This window comes from Aedes aegypti, chromosome 1 (genome assembly GCF_002204515.2).
Source record: "Aedes aegypti strain LVP_AGWG chromosome 1, AaegL5.0 Primary Assembly, whole genome shotgun sequence".
Lineage (NCBI taxonomy): Eukaryota > Metazoa > Arthropoda > Insecta > Diptera > Culicidae > Aedes > Aedes aegypti.
In genome coordinates, this window is record NC_035107.1 from 84,629,533 (window position 1) to 84,634,854 (window position 5,322).

The 5,322-nt window shown below is 39.9% G+C and overlaps 1 long non-coding RNA gene across 1 annotated transcript; it reads right to left on the reverse strand.

Annotated features, from left to right (window-relative positions):
• Positions 1-266: 266 nt before the first annotated feature.
• On the reverse strand, positions 267-676 carry LOC110675765. The gene is made up of 2 exons (XR_002499775.1): positions 597-676; positions 267-481 (listed from the first exon to the last, which is right to left on the reverse strand). It is a non-coding gene; the product is annotated as an uncharacterized LOC110675765 (long non-coding RNA).
• Positions 677-5,322: the final 4,646 nt, after the last annotated feature.

Sequence of the window (5,322 nt, forward strand, 5' to 3'; positions counted from 1 at the left end):
GAGCCTGCTTCCTAGCATAGTGTTCTACATATGAGCACTTCAACAGATATGATACTTTATGCCCTAGGGAAGTCAAGGAAATTTCTATTACTAAAAGATCCTGGTCCGCCGGGAATCGAGCTCACACAGCTCCAGCTTGGCTTTGCTTTGTAGATGTGGACTTTACCACTATGGTGAGGAAGTACCCAGGAGCACTTTATTATAAAATATTTGTGTCAATTTTTTACTATTAATTATTTGTGACCTCAATTACATTAAACAATGCGTTCAATCGATCACTAAGGTTACCTCAATTCTAACACGCAAATCCATCACCTCCCGTAACCAGATCTTCGACGACACTCGCCATGAATACAGGATTGCCCAACGCGGCATCTCACCAGACACTTGACCGACTGTGATGCGAATGATGAAAAAAGTGATCGTCTCAGTGCCTCCCAAGACACATCATCCGTTCGATTTCCCTCTGGACGAAAGTGATCTGCAATGAGGTTGTTTTTATCGGCATTTACTTTAACCGGTTTCGAATACTGAGTGGTTGGTATCATCGGTTCGGATTCGATGAAAGTTACAAGCAAAAGTATACACAAAATTACGGCTTTCATTATGAGTGTTTCCACAGGACGGAGGAGCTTGTTGTCTGTATGATGGCCACAATGAAACTTACGGTGAGAAGAGTTCGGCACGAAGAACTGATAAGAACTCAGTCGTAGTATTAAAAAGATTAAACAGATTTGCCAGGGTTTCGGTTTTACTATAGAACTTTGTCTTGTCTTGTTTTGGAGTACTACATTTTTAAATATATTGAATCAATAATTACATATTTAACTTAATGCTTTTGAATACGTACACTAGTGTGGGACAAAACACTTTTTTAATTGCATTTAGGTTCAAAATTCCAGCTCGATCGGTGAAACTGTATTTTAGCGCCAGCTGTTCAAAGTTTGTATAGGATTTACTATGGGAAAACTTACTTTTGCAAAGAAAAATCGCCATAGGTCGCCAATGGTACACACCAAAAAAATCTTAAATTTACACGTAACGTAATATTAGCCTCAATCATGCAAAGCCATTTCTCATGTATTATTCAATGATAAAACCTATAAACACATCTATTATATACAACATTGTTACCAAAATTCTTAATATTGAACGCGAAACGTCTTCTCTCGAAGAATGTTGCATGCAAAACGGCACGGTTTACATGATTTTCACGTTGAAAATTCAATCATAAATGATGCACATGGAATGTCAAGCCGTTGATCCATCCATGTGCATTATTTTTGACAGAATATTCAGCGTAGAATCATGTAATCCGAGAATTCTTGTTTGCAATTTCACTTTCAAGATGCAAGAAAGCATGCAACATTGGCGAATGTTGGATGGAATGGATTGATCATATAACTTACGCCCTTATTCTAGCACACGCTTGAAACACAAACGAAATATCTATTCACCATGCTTTAAGAAATCATTTAAAATCCTCCAACCGCATCGTTTTCCTTGCATGTTTGACGTTTCTCACTAGTGCCTTCTACAAGCCTTGTTGTACATAAACGTATTTTGTGCTACATGACCACAAGATACTGATGGTATGAAGTAGACAATCGATTTGGAAGAGAATCATTCTGAGTGAATCGTCTGTTTGTCTTCAATCTTATATACATTTGGAAACATTTGTGCTATAAAATCTTCAAAATAAACCAAACAATGATGTCAGAGTGATCGTTGATTCATCAGAGTTTAATCATAGCTTCTTAATTGTTCGATACAAATTAATGTTTAAGAAAACTAGAACAGAACACTATGAATTCCTCAGATCATCTTCCAAACTGCATTCTGCACTCCCCGGCGATGCATTTCAGCGGCGGATAACATCTCATCGAACACATCGTTTGGCCGTCCGGAAAATCAATAGTGAAGATGGCTTTGGGCTTGTTGTCGGAACTTGCCACCGTTACCGGCTCAGCTTCTGTCGATATACTTGCAGCCGTTGATGAGTTGTTGAGAACGTTCAATAGTACAATACTCAACAACGTAAGACAGATCGGAATAGGTCGCATGGCCATATTGTTGGCGTTTTGGTTGAATGGTTGGATGGAAACCGCGTCACAATAACTGTAGAGTCGATGCAGGCTGATTAGAAATCTGGTACGAACCCTTCACAGGCACAGTAATGACTGATGGTGTAACAGCAGGAGCTGATTGCGCTGCAGGTTTATGACTTTTTACGAGATAGCGCTTAGGGTGGCAATTCAAATAGTTTGTAATGAATGTTATACTGCCGTGAATCGCAAGTCAGTCCCATCTGTAAAAAGTTGGCATTGAGATAATGAGGTGTGAAGTTTCCAAACCCGTTTTCCATAAGAATATTCAAAAAATTCCAGAGGATTGGAACATGTAACAATCTCAATGAAACTTTCACAATTTGCTTTTCACTACGATAACTTATTGAGAAAAATATAAAGATGCTCAAAACACGGGTCATTTTTGTGTTACACTGTGCAGAAATCTATAGTGGGACTGATATGCGATTACTTTTCATTATGGGACAATTTGACTTACTGTTTTTTTCCTACTTTTTTCCGAATAAATCTTATTATCTCATTGAAGCAACTGGAAGAGCATTGGAAGGTATGTTGAAAACTGAACTCAACTTAATTTTGACGCAAATGCAGATGAGACTGACTTGCGATTCAAGGCAGTATATTGGTTTAAATCAAAAAATAAAATATAAAAAGGTTGTAGTTATCTACGATTTGTCAGAAATTTCACTCAAAGGACGATGCATTTGAGCTGGATGAAAACTTATATACGAAAATACCCTAAAATTCTTCCAATTCTCCAATAGCTGGCTTGTGAGCTATGGAAAGTCAGCTTGAACATGGCAAATATCCAGGAAATACGCTGACCCAAAACCGGAGAACGTAAAGCATCAATTCAAGTACCACGTCTTTGTATTGATTGGCAAGCAGATGATACGAGTTATTGGGAGGAAACTGAACAGTGAGCACCGTAATGCACCCCACAGACGCTCAGACGGTTTGACCAACATTGACTCCGCCCCCCAGGTTGATGCTCATGTTGGTGCTTTGTTTGTGTGATGCTGCTTGACGAACCAATTTGACAGTTTGTGAAACCAATTTGACGGTTGACGAATCGGTCCGCCAAAATCAAACGAGTTTGATTTTGCTCAAATCACCGGTGGGCGGAGCCAAATGTTAGACGAACCGATCGTACCGTCTGTAGGGATGTTGCACGAACATCGACGTCATCATGTCAAATTGAAGGTTTGACGACCCATGAACTTTCGATGCAGATGGGTGGGAAGTCAAAATGCGTGAATTTACGCAGCCTCGGTGCCATAGTGATCTATCAAATGCATGTTGAGATGTTTCTATGTATTTATTTCACTATCGTTTCCAACTATCTCTAATCGTTTCTTTAGCAAATTCACCAAGGATTCTTTAATTATTCTTCAACCAATTTCTCCAGCATATCTTCAGAGAATCCATCAGCAGTTTCACTTGTGATTCAAAAAGTCTATCCATGGATTGTACCTGGATTTGTACTACCGGGATTCCATCAGGAATTTTACCAGGAATTTCTTCATGTAATCCTCTTGTAATAGCTTTATGAATTCTTCCAAAACTCATTCATGATTCCACCAGGTGTTCTTCCAGAAATTTAATCAACATTTTGTCCAGCGATTTAACAAGAAATTCCTGTGAGAATTCTTTTATTAATTCCTTCCGAAAGTTCACCTGGAATTCCTCATGAGATTCTATCAGGAGTTCCTACAGGGATTCCATCAGTGATACCTCTGAGAATCAGGAGTTCTTCTTTTTCTTGGCGTTACGTCCTCACTGACTGGGACAGAGCCTGCTTCTCAGCTTAGAGTTCAATGGGCATTTCCACAGTTTTCAACTGAGATCTTCCTTTGCCAAAGTTGCCATTTTCACAATTATATATCGTGTGGCAGGTACGATGATACTCTATGCCCAGGGAAGTCAAGGAAATTTCCATTACGAAAAGATCCTGGACCGACCGGAAACTTAAATCAGAAACCTTCAGCAAGGTTTTGCTTTGTAGCCGCGGATCCTGATCACTCAGCTAAGGAAAGCCTCTAGAATCAGGAGTTATTCTAGGGAATCAAACACGATTTCATCCAGGCATTGCATCAGGAGAACTGCTAAAGATTCAATCATAAATTTCACGAAGGGCGATAGCAACTGGAACTTCTCCAGGGATTCCATCAAGAAAACCTCTAGCAATTCCATTAGAAGTTTCTCCAGCGATTCCATCAGCAGTTCCTTCAGAGATTCCACCTGGAATTGCTTCCAGAGATTCTATCAGGGGTTTCTCTAGAGATTCCATCGCTAGTTATTCTATGAATTTCATCAGAAATTCCTCCATTGATTCCATCAGGAGCTCCTTCAACAATATATTTGGGATTTCTTCCAAGGATTTCATCAGGAGTTCCTCCAGGGATGCCATAAAGAGTTTCTTCTGAGATTTTACCGGAAATGCCTCAAGAGATTCTATCAGGAGTTCCTCTATAGATACTATCAGGAGTTTCTTCAGGAAACTTATCAGGAATTCCTCCAGAAATTTCATGAGGAGTTCATCTAGAGAGTTCATCGGGACTCTATCAGCAGTTCCTCCAACAATATCTTTATAATCCTCCAAGGATTCCATCAGGAATTCCTCCAGGGATTCTATCAGAAATTCCAATAGGGATTCTATTAGAAGTACCTTTAGGGCTACCATTAGAGTTCTTCTAAGGATTGCATCAGGAGTTCCTCCAGAATTTCAACCAAGAGTTCCTTCAGAGATTCCAGCTAGCATTTTTTCCGAGATTCTATTAGGACTTCCTCTAGAGTTTATATCAGGAGGTCACCTAAGAATTCCATCAGGATCTTCTAGGGATATCATAAGGAATTTCTCTAGGCATTGTATTAGGAGTTCTATCAGGAATTTTAACAGGAATTCCTCCAGTGATTTCATCAGGAGTTCCTATAGTGATTCTATAGGGAATTCTTCAAGGGATTTCATCAGGAGTTCCTAAAATGATTCCATCTGTAGTTCCTGCAAGAATACCTACCTTGATACCTTGATGGCTACAGCGTAGCATCACGCCATTGCCGGGCGTATTGTAGAGCTCCATCTTCGTCGGTCTTGGGCGAAACTTCTTCAGTTGCCCCGAACGTTTAGGGTCGCCAGGTCCTCTTCCACTGCGTACAACCAGCGTATTCGTGGTCTTCCCTGAAGCCGCCGACCTCTACCTGGTTCCCTGCTGAATATTATTCTCGCAATTCTTTC